The sequence below is a fragment of the Macaca fascicularis genome, chromosome 15 (genome assembly GCF_037993035.2).
Source record: "Macaca fascicularis isolate 582-1 chromosome 15, T2T-MFA8v1.1".
Lineage (NCBI taxonomy): Eukaryota > Metazoa > Chordata > Mammalia > Primates > Cercopithecidae > Macaca > Macaca fascicularis.
This window is the reverse complement of record NC_088389.1, coordinates 76,030,805-76,049,889: the sequence shown is the minus strand read 5'-3', so window position 1 is coordinate 76,049,889 and position 19,085 is coordinate 76,030,805. Positions and strand designations below refer to the sequence as shown.

Genomic DNA, 19,085 nt, shown 5'->3' with positions numbered 1-19,085 from the left:
TTCTAAAGGGCTAAGTAGGAAGTAGGGAATGAGAAAATAAGAGAAACATTAAAAAAAAAAACATCTCTTAGAAAAATGGGGGTATTCAGTTATAAAAGGAAATATTAGGAAGATAGAATGGACAGAATTGGGAAGATAGATTTCAAATGTGAGGAAGTAAAATATAGGACACAGATATCTTGATTTTCCTTTGTTTTTCATTTTGTGATCCCAAAATGAAGGCATCAGCAGCAGCAGCCTCGGAAACAAAAGTTCTTCTCTGATCCTCCCTGCCTTCCATTCTCCAACCCCTCCCTGACTGCCCCCCAATCCCTGACATAGAAACTAGAATTCCTCTTCCCCAAGCGAGAACATAGAAACCCTTTTTCCTAAAATCCAGCCATAAAACCTAAAAATATTCTATGTAAAAACTGGCCATAACAGAAGCTCAAGAGAAGCCTGGGCAACATAGCCAGACCTCATCTCTACAAAATAAAAATTAGCCAAGTTCTGCATGCCTGTAGCCCTGCTACTTGGGAGGGAAAGGTGGAAGAATCTCTTACGATGAAGAGTTTGAGGCCACAAAGAGCCATGACTGTGCTTCTACATTCAAGCCTGGGTGATAGAGCAAGACCCCGTCTCTAGAACAAAAATTAAAGAAAACTGGTCATAAAGAAATTATCTGACCTACTTTGTTTGACTGTAGGTCATTTAGACCCCTATTCCAGAGAGGAACCTACCCTATACTCAGGAGGAGGAAATGGATGCCTAGAGAGGCCAAGAAGAATCTAGACATACAAGATGTGCTGGGTTTCCCCACTCAGTCTATTAGCATTAGATCATACTCTTTTTGCCCAATAATATTTCTACAGAGCTGTATTAGTCTGTTCTCACACTGCTAATAGAAAACATGTACATAAACATATTGTAGATTACCTGTAGTTATGGGATTTACTATTTCCTTTCCAGACGGTTATAGGACTATCTTACATAATCTTTTTATTGAAATAATGTAAGCTTTTGATTTAGTTAAAAAATTCTAATTCTATATTGTTGTTTATAAACTAGTAAAATAGTAATCAAAATATTCTCAAAATCAATTGTTATGAGAAGAAAAAACACACATGTGAAGTTTGTTCTTTGTAAAATTATTTTTTGAATTTTTTATGTGAAAGATGCTGATTATTAAAAATTATAAATTATAAAAAAGAATTACAAAACACTATAATACATAAATGTCAAGTACATGTAATATGCACATATACATATACATACATGTGCTTGCTTTATTAAACAAATGTGATATGCTATGACAAATACACATATTTGTATATCTGTTAGAAAAACACTGGGAAAACATGGCAAATTTAAATAAAAATTACCTATAGATAACAGAAATTTTAGTACTTCATTTTTTTAAAATTCTGAAATTAACATGAATTACTTTTGAAATCAGAAAAATGATATTAGAAATTCAAATAAAAAAAGCAATATGTATTTGGCCTTAAAAGAGTTTGTAAGCACTTTCTATACTGTCATTGAAGCAGCCAATCAGATAGGTTAGGTTGTATACTAGATCTACTTCGTGTTTAAGAGGTGTTTTGACTAAAAATCCAATATGCAGAATCATTATTTGATGTTTCTATCACCATATGACAGACTATGTTTAAACAATGCAAATTGTGAATTCAATTCACTTGCAGCTCTGATTTTTTGACCCGAAATACTTCTGCCAAGAAAACATAAGTAGGAATCAAAATAAAATTTTTTTTAAAAAAAAGAAATTGGGGTTTGTGGTAACAGAATGGTCTTATTTTTCTTGCATCAGTTATACAACCATCTTTATTTGCCATTTTGTAGATACTTGGGAATTATATTTATCATAGGGCATTTTCATATCTTTAAAAAAATTTTCTGTTCCTTGCGGCCCATTGAGTGTTAAGGCTTTGACAATCCCTGGGGAGGATCCTGAAGCCTTTGTGGCTACATGAACCATAACCTATACCTTGCATCGTATACAAAAATAAATCGCATAGACCATAGACCTAAATGTAAAATCTAAGACCATAAAACGTAGAAAAAGCTTACCACAAAGATTTTTTAGCTATAATATAAAAAGCAAGAAACATAAAAGAGAGAAAAATGATAAATTGGACTTCATTGAAATTAAAACTAGATCTTTGAAAAGAAATATGAAGAAAATGAAGAGACAAACCACAGAATGGAGAAATGTTTGCAAAGCACCTGATAAAGGATTGATAGCACCAGACTACATAAAGAACCATTATATCCTAATAACAAGAAGACATACAACACAATCTAGAAATGAGTAAGTGATGTGAACAGATCCCTCAAATAAATGCACACAAAACATAACTACAAAAAATTGTTCATCATTACTTCATTAGGGAAATGAAAATTAAAATCATAATGAGATACCAATATATATCTATTGAATGGCTAAAATAACAATATTAACAATAATACCTGAAAATATCAAGTGATGACAAAGGTGCGGAGCAACTAAAACTCATATACATTATCTGTGGGAATAAAAATATCATATAGCCCCTTTGGAAAACAGCTAGATAGCTTCCTATAAAGGAAAGTACATGTTTACCATATGAATCAACAATTCAGTACTCAGGTATTTACCTGAAAGAAATGAAAGCATCTGTAAAAAATTCTCCATGCAAATATGCATAGTAGCTTTATTTATAATTGCACAAATTGAAAGCAAACCAATTATCTATCAACGAATGAATATACAAACATATTGTGTCATATGCATACAATAACATATAACTCAAAGTGGCAATAAAAGACAATGAATGACTGTTAATGCAATGACATTATGGCTATCAAATGCATAATGATAGGTGTAAGAAGCCCAGATCAGAAAGCTACATACTCTATTATTATATGATTTCGAAGGGGCCTTTTGAGGGTGATGAAAATGTTCCGTATCTTGATTGTAGTGGTGGTTATACTATTTTGAATATTTGTCCAAATTAATAAAAGTGAACACACAAGATTAAATTTTACTCTATATGAATTATACCTCAATAAACCTAATTTTAAAATATAGACTCCCAGAAAATAGATATATCACTAACTATACATGTGGTGATGATATAAATATTGAGTTTTGTTCTGTGGCTCTGTCCTACAATTTATTCTTCAATGAAATTCGGGTTTTTTTTTTTAATGTTTTGATTTTTATGTGTCTTAGAAATCAGTCCATACTTTTTTTCTTGCCACTAGACCTTAATGGACTTAATAATAGCAACTTTCTTCAAGGGTCCTTTCTTGAGGAAATTAATTTCTTGGTGACTTAATTTCTTGGTGACCTCATGGATATTCTGAATTGGAATACAGTGTACATATCTTCTTCTGGACATCTTTCAATTTCTCTGTGGTCATTCTTTAATCTAAGGAAATATGTTGTTATAGTCTTTGTGGTCTCCTTTAGCAACTTCTCCAGCTGCAAAAAGCTGATCTTCCATCAAAACTTCTGGAAATCACTGTTGAAAAACCCGTGCTTACTTTCCCTTATTACAGCTTATATTATTTCATGTATAAAAGTAGCTGGGGAAATCCACATTATGCTAATGTGTAGGCTGTGGATGAAATTTAATTTTGTCAGACACAATATTTTATTCTGTAAGCAGAAAATGGATTTAATCAAACATTATTTATTACACACAGAAAACCTATATCATCATGAAGCATATTTTAGGCACTTAACATTGTGGTCCCTCAAGCTCATGATTTGACATTATGTATAGCCTGTTACAAAACACTGTCATTACATTAAAGTGAAAGTCCACTGCTTCCTGTCACTTAAGTAAACAAAAAATTCCAATATATTGCAATCTAAACTAAAAAATCATTTCTTTCTTTGATATAAAATTATACCTAAAATGTACATACCACGATGAGCATTACCTCTGGATATCATTAAATCAAATAAGCTATTTACTACAAAACCAGAGTTATTGTATATAACACATTGAATATATATAATAGATAAAATATTGCAATTATTATTTTTCTCATGTTATTCTGTAATTAAAAATAAAAAATAAATTTCAGCTTTCTGCCCCAAAATGAAGTTACAGATTCCCATTTTTGCTTTTAGTTTGTGCATATTTTACACTGGCTTTAAATAGAACTTTCCATTTCTATTTGATGTGACATTAGGAAAGAGCAACTTATGGGGTTAAAGTATATAGACCATTTCTCAATTTTATCCTAGGAATAATGTGAAATAGTTATTGTTATTTCACTTACATTTTTCTGTGCCTTCTTGATATGTTAGACCAGTTAAAAAGTAAAATGGGTTCACTTCCTAAGCATATAGCGAAATGACATGCAATCAGGTGATTTCATTCATTCTAGCTTTTAATTTGCTTTTGAATTTTAGTTCTATTACTTAAAGGGATATGATAATAAGAAAAATATCCAGGGCAAATCAGTTTGTCTGTCTTTGAACTTGGGATAGGGTACACACTGTTAGGTTGTATGGTCAGAAAGCATTACAGGAAAAGATGATACTCAATTGTTTACCAACAGCTGTTTCTGGTTCTGAAAATCCATAGTCTATCCTATAAGGTCCTCTTCAACTAGATGTTTTCCTTAACTATTTAGAAAAAGACAACATGTAGACAGACACAACTTTTTAATTCTGACTTTAAAATTATGACTTTTAATTGGAGTATTTATCATAGTCCATTAAATTAGATTTAATGTAATCCTCCATATTCCTGGAAATAGGTCTATACTTAGGCCAGATAAAAGGCTTATAATGTTACAAATATGTCTACCTTATAAACCAGCACCATCAAATATTAACAAATAAAGATAAATTATATATTCAAAACTAAAGGAAGAAGAAGGGGAAGGAAGGAAGGAAGGAAGGAAGGAAGGAAGGAAGGAAGGAAGGAAGGAAGGAAGGAAGGAAGGAAGGAAGGAAGGGTGTAGGAGGAAATAAATGACTGCCTAAATGAGGACAATGGTTATTTATTCAGGGCTACAGCAAAGGAGTCAGCTAACCATCACTTGTATTTGGCAAAGACTCAAAGGCAGGCAGAATGGTGGGAAAGCTTCACAGTGGAAAAAATAAAAGAGAAAGGCTTCAGGTATTTTCTGCTTGGAAGCTGTTGACATAGAGAAGCTGTAAGCAAGCTAGTTAGAAGTGGGCATTCTGTGTGATTGGTTAAGGGAAATATGTTTGGGTTTCTCTGGTTGATCCTATGGAAAGACAGGGAGTCAATGTGGATTGTCACTTTCACCTGTCTTCCAATCTTTTCTCAGTGCCTCCCATTAACTAGACTTACCTGGAAACCAGAGAGCACAGTGAGGAGCATGAGAAATATTTGTCCCTGAAATACAAAGCAGAGCACTGGAAGGGTGAAGGGGTAATCTGAGTACAAACAAAATAAAGTCTATACTCTGTAAATATCCATCATTAGGGAGGGGCGGTTCCAAGATGGCCGAATCAGAACAGCTCCAGTCTACAGCTCCCAGCGTGAGTGACACAGGAGACGGGTGATTTCTGCATTTCCACCTGAGGTACTGGGTTCATCTCACTGGGGTTTGTCGGACAGTGGGTGCAGGACAGTGGTTACAGCCCACCAAGTGTGAGCCGAAGCAGGGCTAGGCATCACCTGACCCAGGAAGTGGAAGGGGTCAGGGAATTCCCTTTCCTAGCTAAGGGAAGCTGTGACAGATGGCACCTGGAAAATCAGGTCACTCCCACCCTAATACTGTGCTTTTCCAACAGTCTTACCAAACAGCACTCCAGCAGATTATATCCTGTGCCTGGCTTGGAGGGTCCCATGCCCACGGAGCCTCACTCATTGCTAGCACAGCGGTCTGAGATAGAATTGCAAGGCAGCAGTTAGGCTGGGGGAGGGGAGCCTGCCATTGCTGAGGCTTGAGTAGGTAAACAAAGCGGCCTGGAAGCTCGAACTGGGTGGAGCCCACCACAGCTCAAGGACTCCTGCCTGCCTCTGTAGACTCCACCTCTGGGGGGCAGGGCATAGCTGAATAAAAGGCAGTAAAAACCTCTGCAGACTTAAATGTCCCTGTCTGACAGCTTTGAAGAGAGTAGTGGTTCACCCAGCACGGAGTTTGAGATCTGAGAACAAACAGACTGCCTCCTCAAGTGGGTCCCTGACCCCCGAGAAGCCTAACTGGGAGACACCTCCCAGCAGGGGCAGACTGACACCTCACACGGCCAGGTACCCCTCTGAGACGAAGCTTCCAGAGGAACGATCAAGCAGCAACATTTGCTGTTCAGCAATATTCACTGTTCTGCAGCCTCCGCTGCTGATACCCGGGCAAACAGGGTCCGAGTGGACCTCCAGCCAACTTCAACAGACCTGCAGCTGAGGGTCCTGTCCTGACCGTTAGAAGGAAAACTAACAAACAGAAAGGACATCCACACCAAAACCCCATCTGTACATCACCATCATCAAAGACCAAAGGTAGATAAAACCACAAGATGGGGAAAAAACAGAGCAGAAAAGCTGAAAATTCTAAAAATCAGAGCACCTCTCCCCCTCCAAAGGAATGTAGCTCCTTGAGTTGAGAGAAGAAGGCTTCAGACAATCAAACTTCTCTGAGCTAAAGGAGAAAGTTCAAACTCATTGCAAAGAAGTTAAAAACCTTGAAAAAAGATTAGATGAATGGCTAACTAGAATAACTAGTGTAGAGAAGTCCTTAAATGACCTGATGGAGCTGAAAACCATGGCATAAGAGCTACGTGATGAATGCACAAGATTCAGTAGCTGATTTGATCAACTAGAAGAAAGGGTATCAGTGATTGAAGATCAAATGAATGAAATGAAGCTAGAAGAGAAGTTTAGAGAAAAATAGTAAAAAGAAACAAACAAAGCCTCGATAAATATGGGACTATGTGAAAAGGCCAAATTTACATCTGATTTGTGTACCTGAAAGTGACAGGGAGAATGGAACCAAGTTGGAAAACACTCTGCAGGATATTATCCAGTAGAACTTCCCCAACCTAGCAACGTAGGCCAACGTTCAAATTTAGGAAATACAGAGAACACCACGAAGATACTCCTTGAGAAGAGCAACTCCAAGACACATAATTGCCAGATTCACCAAAGTTGAAATGAAAGAAAAAATGTTAAGGGCAGCCAGAGAGAAAGGTCAGGTTACCCACAAAGGGAAGCTCATTAGACTAATGGCAGATCTCTCAGCAGAAACTCAACAAGCCAGAAGAAAGTGGGGGCCAATATTCAACATTCTTAAAGAAAAGAATTTTCAACCCAGAATTTTATACCCAGTCAAACTAAGCTTGCAAAGTGAAGGAGAAATAAAATCCTTTACAGACAAGCAAATGCCGAGAGATTTTGTCGCCACCAGGCCTGCTCTACAAGAGCTCCACAACGAAGCACTAAACATGGAAAGGAACAACCAGTACCAGCCACTGCAAAAACATGCCAAATTGTAAAGACCATCAATGCTAGGAAGAAACTGTATCAACCAATGAGCAAAATAACCAGCTAACATCATAATGACAGGATCAAATTCACACATAACAATACTAACCTTAAATGTAAATGGGCTAAATGCTCCAATTAAAAGACACAGACTGCCAAATTGGATAAAGAGTCAAGACCCATCAGTGTGCTGTATTCAGGAGACCCATCTCACTAGCAGAGACACACATAGGCTCAAAATAAAGGGATGGAGGAAGATCTACCAAGCAAATGGAAAACAAAAAATGGCAGGGGTTGTAATCCTAGACTCTGAGAAAACAAACTTTAAACCAACAAAGATCAAAAGACACAAAGAAGGCCATTACATAATGGTAAAGGGATCAATTCAACAGGAAGAGCTAACTATCCTAAATATATATGCACCCAATACAGGAGCACCCAGATTCATAAAGCAAGTCCTTAGAGACTCACAAAGAGACTTAGACTCCCATACAATAATAACGGGAGACTTTAACACCCCATGTCAACATTAGACAGATCGAGACAGAAAGTTAACAAGGATATCCAGGAATTGAACTCAACTCTGCACCAAGTGGACCTAATAGACATCTACAGAACTCTCCACTTCAAATCAACATTGTACATTCTTCTCAGCACCACATTGCACTTATTTCAAAATTGACCACATAGTTGAAGTAAAGCACTTCTCAGCAAATGTAAAAGAACACATATTGTAACAAACTGTCTCTCAGACCATAGCGCAATCAAACTAGAACTCAGGACTAAGAAACTCAATCAAAACCGCTCAACTACATGGAAACTGAACAACCTGCTCCTGAATGACTGCTGGGTACATAACAAAATGAAGGCAGAAATAAAGATGTTCTTTGAAACCAATGAGAACAAAGACACAACATACCAGAATCTCTGGGAAACATATAAAGCAGTATGTAGAGGGAAATTTATAGCACTAAATGCCCACAAGACAAAGCAGGAAAGATCTAAAATTGACACCCTAACACCACCATTAAAAGAACTAGAGAAGCAAGAGCAAACACATTCAAAAGGTAGCAGGAGGTAAGAAATAACTAAGATTAGAGCAGAACTGAAGGAGATAGAGACACAAAACACCCTTCAAAAAAAATCAATGAATCCAGGAACTGGTTTTTTGAGAGATCAACAAAATTGATAGACCACTAGCAAGACTAATAAAGAAGAAAAGAGAGAAGAATCAAATAGATGCAATAAAAAATGATAAAGGGATATCACCACCGACCCCACGGAAACAGAAACTACCATCAGAGAATACTATAAACACCACTATGCCAATCAAGTAGAAAATCTAGAAGAAACAGATAAATTCCTGGACACATATACCCTTCTGAGACTAAACCAGGAAGAAGCTGAATCCCTGAATAGACCAATAGCAGGCTCTGAAATTGAGGCAATAACTAACAGCCTACCAACCAAAAAAAGTCCAGGACCAGATGGATTCACAGCCAAATTCCACCAGAGGTACAAGAAGGAGCTGGTACTATTCCTTCTGAAACTATTCCAATCAATACAAAAAGAGGGAATCCTCCCTAACTCACTTTATGAGGCCAACATCATCTTGATACCAAAGCCTGGCAGAGACACAACAAAAAAAAGAGAATTTTAAACCAATATCCCTGATGAACATCGATGCAAAATCCTCAATAAAATACTGGCAAACTGAATCCAGCAGCACATCAAAAAGCTTAGCCACCATGATCAAATGGGCTACATCTCTGAGATGCAAGGCTGGTTCAACATATGCAAATCAATAAATGTAATCCAGCATATAAACAGAACCAAAAACAAAAACCACATGATTATCTCAATAGATATCGAAAAGGCCTTTGACAAAATTCAACAGCCCTTCGTGCTAAAAACTCTCAATAAATCCGGTATTGATGGAACGTATCTCAAAATAATAAGAGCTATTTATGACAAACCCACAGCCAATATCATAGTGAATGGGAAAAAACTGGAAGCATTCCCTTTGAAAACTGGCACAAGACAGGGATGCCCTCTCTCACCACTCCTATTCAACATAGTGTTGGAAGTTCTGGTCAGGGCAATTGGACAGGAGAAAGAAATAAAGGGTATTCAATTAGGAAAAGAGAAAGTCAAATTGTCCCTATTTGCAGATGATATGATTGTATATTTAGAAAACCCCATCATCTCAACCCCAAATCTCCTTAAGCTGATAAGCAACTTCAGCAAAGTCTCAGGATACAAAATCAATGTGCAAAAATCACAAGCATTCTTATACACCAATAACAGACAAATAGAGAGTCAAATTATGAGTGAACTCCCATTCACAATAGCTTCAAAGAGAATAAAATACCTAGGAATCCAACTTACAAGGGATGTAAAGGACCTCTTCAAGGAGAACTACAAAATACTGTCCAACGAAATAAAAGATGACACAAATAAATGGAAGAACATTCCATGCTCATGGATAGGAAGAATCAATATCGTGAAAATGGCCATACTGCCCAAGGTAATTTATAGATTCAATGCCATCTCCATCAAGTTATCAATGACTTTCTTCACAGAATTGGAAAAAACTACCTTAAATTTCATATGGGATCAAAAAGAGCCTGCATTGCCAAGACAATCCTAAGCCAAAAGAACAAAGCTGGAGGCTTCACGCTACCTGACTTCAAACTACACTACAAGGCTACAGTAACCAAAACAGCATGGTACTGGTACCAAAACAGAGATACAGACCAATGGAACAGAACAGAGCCCTCAGAAATAATACCACACATCTACAGCCATCTGATCTTTGAAAAACCTGAGAGAAACAAGAAATGGGGAAAGGATTCCCTATTTAATAAATGGTGCTGGGAAAACTGGCTAGTCGTACGTGGAAAGCTGAAACTGGATCCCTTCCTTACACCTTATACAAAAATTAATTCAAGATGGATTAAAGATTTAAATGTTAGACCTAAAACCATAAGAACCCCAGAAGAAAACCTAGGCAATACCATTCAGGACATAGGCATGGGCAAGGACTTCATGTCTAAAACTACAAAAGCAATGGCAACAAAAGCTCAAATTGACAAATGGGATCTAATTAAACTAAAGAGCTTCTGCACAGCAAAAGAAACTACCATCAGAATGAACAGGCAACCTACAGAATGGGAAAACATTTGTGCAATCTACTCATCTGACAAAGGGCTAATATCCAGAACCTACAAAGAACTCAAACAAATTTACAAGAATAAAACAAACAACCCCATCAAAAAGTGGGTAAGGGATATGAACAGACATTTCTCAAAAGAAGACATACATACAGCCAACAGACACATGTAAAAATGCTCGTCATCACTGGCCATCAGATAAATGCAAATCAAAACCACAATGAGATACCGTCTCACACCAGTTAGAATAGCAATCATTAAAAAGACAGGAAACAACAGGTGCTGGAGAGGATGTGGAGAAATAGGAACACTTTTACACTGTTGGTGGAACTGTAAACTAGTTCAACCATTGTGGAAGACGTTGTGGTGATTCCTCAAGGATCTAGAACTGGAAATACCATTTGACCCAGCCATCCCATGACTGTGCATATACCTAAAGGATTACAAATCATGCTGCTATAAAGACACATGCACACGTATGTTTATTGCAGCACTATTCACAATAGCAAAGACTTGGAACCAACCCAAATGTCCATCAATGATAGACTGGATTAAGAAAATGTGGCACATATACACCATGGAATACTATGCAGTCATAAAAAAAGATGACTTCATGTCCTTTGTAGGGACATGGATGAAGCTGGAAACCATCATTCTGAGCAAACTATCACAAAAACAGAAAACCAAACACCTCATGTTCTCACTCATAGGTGGGAATTGAACAATGAGAACACTTGGACACAGGAAGGGGAACATCACACCCTGGGGCCTGTCGTGAGGTGGGGGAGGGGGGAGGGATAGCATTAGGAGATATACCTAATGTAAATGACAAGTTAATGGGTGCAGCACACTAACATGGCACATGTATACATATGTAACAAACCTGCACGTTGTGCACATATACCCTAGAACTTAAAAAGAAAATCCATCATTAGATATCCTATATTGTGAATTTATATCTTAGATTTTGAATAAAATAGTCAAGTCCTAAACCAATGCTTATATACAGCTGTGGTCTCCATTGCCAGTCTGCATCACAGCAAATGTACGCTTGATTCTGTATTTGAAAGCTACATTTCTGAATGTAGGCAAGAGTTGTTGATAAATTTAAATACCTTAAAGTATTAGGAGTGATTATGGATTATCATGTGTGCTTTAGTTATTCATTTTTGTTCTTGCTCCCTTATATTTGCTTCGCCACATCTCAGAATTCTACTACTTACTCTGTTAGTTGTACTTTCACTAGTGATGTTTTTAAGTCAGTCTCTACCACAGGCATCAGTAGATATCACAGGAAATGGTCAGTTACTTTGATTGGTTATCACGTTGCTTACAATTATCCCACCTCCTTTCCATTATGAGACACTGAACTCCCATATATCTATCTATAATCCTTTGCTCTGAAAAAACATACTGGCCAAGTTTCCAGGTTATTTCTTTCTAGCATTGAACTTAAAGAAATTCCACAATATAGGGCCTGCCAGACAGTAGAGAGTAGAAGGGAGAGGAGCAGAAAAAGTACCTATTGGGTACTAAGCTTAGTATCTAGGCGATGAAATAATCTGTACATCAAACCCCCATGACAAGAGTTTCCCTATACAAAAAATTTGCACGTGTACCCCTGAACCTAAAGCAAAAGTTAAAAAAATCCTGCAACAAAGTGTACCTCAAAAGATACTTTTGAAACTCTGGGCCAGGTGCCATCCCAACACTTTTGGAGGCTGAGGCTGGAGAATCACTTGAGCCCAGGAGTTCAAGACCATCCCTGGCAATATATCAAGATGGTCTCTATTTTAAAAAAATGAAATTTTAAAATAAAAATTAGATTCTGGAGGTCAGCAAATATTGTTCTCCTTGCTCCTTACTTATACCCATCCAACTTCCTGTAACATTTTTGGACACAGATTAACTCCCAGTGTCATGTTCAGGTTCGGTTACAAAATATTCATTTGCTGAGTTGTGACATAAATCGTATATACTAACACCTTATTTAAAATTGAAAGATAATTTTCATGTACACACACAAAATTGTCATTTATCTTGTCTTTTCTAAAGGTGACATGTGTGGTATCTGTAAAGGCACCTAATTCCACTTTTAAAAATTAGTAACTAATTTTTTAATAATTTTGAAAAGTAAGCAATATTCTCAATGAGGTTTGAACAGTAAAGTGTTAAATGGAATCATCTCTTCAGCCTAGGAAGTAATGGCTTCAGTCTAGACTTTTCCTTCCTTCCTTTTTCATTGTCTGAATATCTTGCTTTCTTTATAGATGCCATGATATATCCTATCAGCAATCTGGAAATATGGTCTACTAGGTCATTTGAGGAATAATAAAAACATATAAAGTTATTACTATGTGGTAATTATATAGATTACCATTGAATCCTCACAACAAACCTAAAGTAGCTATAATTACCATACTTTTAAGACAAGAAATCTGAGACAAAGTGAAGTTAAGTAATTAGCCTAAGTTTATACAGCTAATAATTAGCAGAGTTAGAATTCAAACCAAGAAAGTCTGGCTCCAAATTTGTGTTCTTAATTCCTACATTCTACCACCCCTACCAGACAGCATTTGTAATGTCAGTTTACACGAATCGAGGTAGAAACAAGGGCGTTTGACCATAATGAAACAACAACATATCCATGAAGCTACAAGATGGCTTAACAGTCAATAAGTGAGTCACCAGCAGAGGCAGAGAAGCACTTGTCTTCTTCTGGTTTCTTAGAAACCTGGTCAGGGGTATGTGTACATAAATACACATACAAGAAGGAAGATTTCCTCAAGACAGTTTGAGGAGAAACTAGAAAACCAACAATAGCCCTTGCCAAGAAGGTCTGGAATAACCAGCCAAATCATTCATGGGATCTCCCATTGGACTACTTCGCTATTCTATTTCCTCTCTCCCACTATAACTGTTGTTCATTTTCATCTCATTACTTCCATTCCACCTAGGCCAATTTACTTTTGCTCTGAGCTCATAGTACCAGATATAAACATATAAATATAGCCTTCATAAACACATAATCACAACATCTAATCACCATGTAGTACTTTAACACATTCAAGTCACTTTTAAAACATTAATTTAAAATATCCATGAAGCCTATTGTGAAAGATGGTTTTTATCCTCTGCTATGAATGCCTGAAGTGGATAGTGTGATGCTTCCTCTAAAAGCTTGGGGACTCCTGAATTACTTTGGATGACTAACATTCTGAAACACACAGAGATAGGATATAACATTGCCTTCAGTTATATTTAGCCCTCTTTTGTTTTGTCATTATAATTTAGCTCTTATATACATGATTAGTGGAGGTGTAACTGCTGTTTATAGCCCTACAGCTTTTTCATGGTAACATATCTAACACCTGTCAAGAAGGGTGGCTCACTGTTTTGAGAGCCTCCAGCTAAATGTGAGCTCCAGTACCATGGTGCTAGCAGCCCTCCCCTAATGAGAAATGAAGGGGAGCTGGACATGGATGTTTACAATGTGTTTTTCAGAGGATACTTCTTTTACCTGGCGTACCTGGCAGACAACCTAAAGACTAGTTGTCTGACCTGTGACCAGGAGTCCCTCACAGGGGAAATTTGTTCATTTTGGCAGATGCCCTTGTGGCTCTTTTCTGACCTCTGTCCAGTTGATGCTTTCCTGATCATCACTCTGGCTCTAGGAGCCTGACTTTGTGTTCTCCCTGGTATCAGGGAGAAAACCTGGGACAGTCCCTAGTTCTTCTAATGGAAGGTGCACATTTAATTTACCATCACAGCAGGAAACAAGTTCAAAGATTTTTTACTTACAGATCCTGGGCCAGGAGAGCAGTCCTCTATCCCCAGGTGATGTGAGACAAGAATGAAGGGTTAAGTAGAGAGAGACAGAATAAGCACCTGGGCAACTAGCGGAATGTAAAAGGGAGTAGTAGGATGTGGGTCCCTTTAAGTTTGCAGACAAATGCCTGAATGGTTTAAAGGAGGCAGCAGGAAAGTGGGGAGTCCAGTCTGGCAGGCAGAAGAGGTGCCACTAAGTTCTTATCTCTGACCACCAGCTTAAGTCATTTGGTTGTGGTATAGAACTGGAAACTGTCTCAAGGGTGACTGAGCCTTGCTTTTGGTATGAGGAAGGTGAACTTGTATTTAAAATGGATGCCGAGGCAACAGAAAATTATAACTCACTACACTCACTTTAAAAGTATTTGGATAAATAGAAAGCTGAAACTGGATCCTTTCCTTACTCCTTATACAAAAATTAATTCAAGATGGATTAGAGACTTAAATGTTAGACCTAATACCATAAAAACCCTAGAAGAAAACCTAGGTAATACTATTCAGGACATAGGCATGGGCAAGGACTTCATGTCTAAAACACCAAAAGGAATGGCAACAAAAGCCCAAATTGACAAATGGGATCTGATTAAACTAAAGAGCTTCTGCACAGCAAAAGAAACTACCATCAGAGTGAACAGGCAACCTAAAGAATGGGAAAACATTTGTGCAATCTACTCATCTGACAAAGGGCTAATATCCAGAACCTACAAAGAACTCAAACAAATTTACAAGAAAAAAACAAACAACTCCATCAAAAAGTGGGCAAGGGATATGAACAGACATTTCTCAAAAGAAGACATTCATACAGCCAACAGACACATGAAAAAATGCTCATCATCACTAGCCATCAGAGAAATGCAAATCAAAACCACAATGAGATACCATCTCACACCAGTCAGAATGGTGATCATTAAAAAGTCAGGAAACAACAGGTGCTGGAGAGGATGTGGAGAAATAGGAACACTTTTACACTGTTGGTGGGACTGTAAACTAGTTCAACCATAATGGAAAACAGTATGGCGATTCCTCAAGGATCTAGAACTAGAAGTACCATATGACCCAGCCATCCCATTACTGGGTATATACCCAATGGATTATAAATCATGCTGCTATAAAGACACATGCACACATATGTTCATTGCGGCACTATCCACAATAGCAAAGACTTGGAATCAACCCAAATGTCCATCAGTGACAGACTGGATTAAGAAAATGTGGCACATATACACCATGGAATACTATGCAGCCATAAAAGAGGATGAGTTTATGTCCTTTGTAGGGACATGGATGCAGCTGGAAACCATCATTCTCAGCAAACTATTGCAAGAACAGAAAACCAAACAGCACATGTTCACACTCATAGGGGGGAATTGAATAATGAGAACACTTGGTCACAGGAAGGGGAACATCACACACCGGGGTCTGTTGTGGGGAGGGAGGTGGGGAAGGATTGCATTGGGAGTTATACCTGATATAAATGACGAGTTGATGGGTGCTGACGAGTTGATGGGTGCAGCACACCAACATGGCACAAGTATATATATGTAACAAACCTGCACGTTGTGCACATGTACCCTAGAACTTAAAATATAATTAAAAAAATTAAAATAAATAAATAAATAAATAAAAAGAAATACAATTAAAAAAAAAAAGTATTTGGATAACTTTAAACCGGCTCGATTCATTCTTTATGAGCATTGGACCCAGTCTCTGCTGCTTTCTGCAAATTATTGTCAGCTCAAAAAGGTGATGTGATCTGCAGAAGTTAAAGAGGTAAACATTGCATTGTTTACATTCTAGAGGCTTGTTTTTCTCCAGCGCCATCTGAAATTATCTAAGCTTTTCTTTGCAAAATACTGAATGACATAAGGGATTTAGATAAGAACATGACCCAAAAGCCAAAGATAGCCAGAGTTTTCAAATATATGTCAAGATATTTCAGATCAGAATAAACATGTACCAAAAACGAGTTCATTTTATTATTTTTCTTAACTAAGAATCTGAGAACGTTTGCCTTATTGCAAGGCAAGTTTTTTTGTTGTTGTTTTTTGTTTTTTGCCATGCAGTTTTCACAGAGTTTTGAAAATTTTTGTCAGCTGTGCTTTTTAATTTGAATGGAAAGCCTTACTCACATACTATGTGTGTGTATATATAAATTTATATTATCATAAATTTATATATATATCAAAAACATATAATATAAATTTACTTTGAAATAAAGTAAAATTACAGATGTTAAAAGATAATAATAGACAAAATAAACATTTGACAGAGTAGAGATAAACAGCAAATTAACAAACAGGAAGAGGATATGGAGGGATTCACTAAGAATGCACTGGAAAAGCAAATATATATATATATATTATATATTTTTCCCTTTGTGTTTAGCTTCTGTCACTCAAATGTGTTTGACCATCTGGCTGTCAGGTTTTATAAGGTTATGGTGAGAGAGCTAAATCCCAATTGTTTTTGTCACTGGTATGTCAAATGTAGAGTTACGTGGCTAGTGAGATATAGCTCCTTTGGTGAGATGAGTACTGCTGCAGACGTTTCACATGCTGTAGAGCCAAGGTTAAGAAAAAGAAAAAGATACAAATCAGCTTTATTATCAAACACAGCTCTTACGATCCAAAGGGGACAGGGGATATTATATGAACATGACGCAGCCCTTTTGTGCCATCCTTTCTGTATGGAGTGAGGTGCCTAATTAAGGCAGTAGGCATCAGTCCAGCTGCAAAGAGGTAGTTAAGCAGAGAAAATGCACATGGTTGCCATCCAAGTCCTTGCCCTTACTCTAAGTATTCAAAGACAAAATGCTGAAGCTCAGTCTTTTCAGATTCCCACAAGTTCTTGCTTCATCCTCCTTTATGAGCCCAGGCCCACACAGGGCTGCTTGTAACCAGACTCCAGTTGCTCCTTAGAAGGTGAGCCACTGCTGCCCTGGGTTCTCATTGTCTTTATGATTAGGTTGATGCCCAAAATGTTTGAGGGCAATGTCTCTCCAAATGCCTTACTTTCCAGGATGCTTGGAGAATTCTACTCCTTCCTTTTTTAAAAAAAAAATTACATTTCTTACTATTTCCTCTCAATGGGAACAACCTCAGGTTTCCTCCTAATAAATAAAAGCCTGCCAGTGCCAGCAAATTACTACAGCAGGTTACATGAAGAGCAAAGGGAAGGGCTGGTTTGATGAGGAGCTGAGGTGTTAAACACTTGCAAAAAAATGTAATTCTGGCTCCTTGGTAAGAGAATCTGAAGTTTTTGAAAACAAAAATAGTGACAATGGTTCCTCTCCAGTCCAGCTGGGTACTGCTTATTAAAGCAGAGGCATGAAGATACACAGATATATGCATAATTACAAACACATACAGATTCATGCAAAATCACTACCATCACCACCACCAAACAACACCTGTGCCTTCATTCTGAATAATCAGAACAGATTTATAAAATAAAAACCAATAAATTACTCACCCTCTATACCTCTTGATACAGTCTGCGTCCCTACCCAAATCTCATCTCGAGCTGTAGTTCCCATAATCCCCATACGTAGTAAGAGGCACCTGGTGGGAGGTAATTGAATCATGGGACTGGTTACCTCCATGCTGTTCTCATGATAGTGAGTTCTTACGAGAGCTGATGGTTTTATTAGGGGCTTTCCCCTTTGCTCAGCACTTGTCTCTCCTTCTGCCACGTGAAGAAGGATGTATTTGCTTTCCTGTCTGCCATGATTGTAAGTTTCCTGAGGCCTCCCCAGCCCTGCAGAACTGTGAGTCAATAAAACCTCTTTCCTTTATAAATTACCCAGTCTCAGACAGTTCTTCATGAGAGCGTTAGAACAGACTAATACACCTCTGAATCCAATTTAGATGTATAGTTCAAACGCTACAACCCAATCCTCTGTTTAATTATCTTTTAATCTTGCCTTGCAGAAGAATTTCCCAGCATTTTTTTAAACCGTGGTGAGATAATTTAAGGATGAAAATTAATTTGGGTTTTGCTTGGAGTTTTGACTGGTTTACAGAATTCACAGATTACCTAACATTTATAAAAGATGTATTTTGAGAGAAAACACTAGCACTGGAATGGCCTTGAAGGTGAGTTAAGTACCAAAAGGCTGCTTTTATGTGAGTGAGTGTCCTTTCACTGCCATTCACCAGAGTCTCTGCTCTTCCAAACTCCTAGTTTGTGATTTTCATTGGTTTTTTAATAATACAACTCAGGCCATTAGACACAGTCTCAGTGTTCACTATTTATAACTGCTAAGTACATGCTACTTAACCCTGACATTGCCATAAGTCTTCATTGAGCAGCACTCTTTTCAGAAACCAGCACTTAAATCTTCCAGGCTGCTTCAATACTTGGCACCATTGCTAAAAATGTCAGTGATGATGACAGTCAGTGTTTATTGTAGTTAGAGCCACAACAAACACATTTCAATTGGCTATTAAAAATATACATATATCACTGATTTTCCTGAAGCCCTGGATGATGTCCAGCTGAGATTTTCTGCATATGGATATTCATTTTGTTACTTTTTAAAGTCCATTTTTATTTCTCACCATGTCCTTATAAATGGTAACATCAGCCATAGCAGTGGAAACAAGAACAACAGCAATAATACCTACCATTTACC

General features: G+C 37.4%; 1 long non-coding RNA gene across 1 annotated transcript in view; it reads right to left on the bottom strand.

Moving 5' to 3' along the window:
* The window catches only part of LOC123569138 (uncharacterized), a 581,101-nt gene that overhangs the window by 35,149 nt on the left and 526,867 nt on the right, over positions 1 to 19,085 (bottom strand). The window lies entirely within an intron of this gene.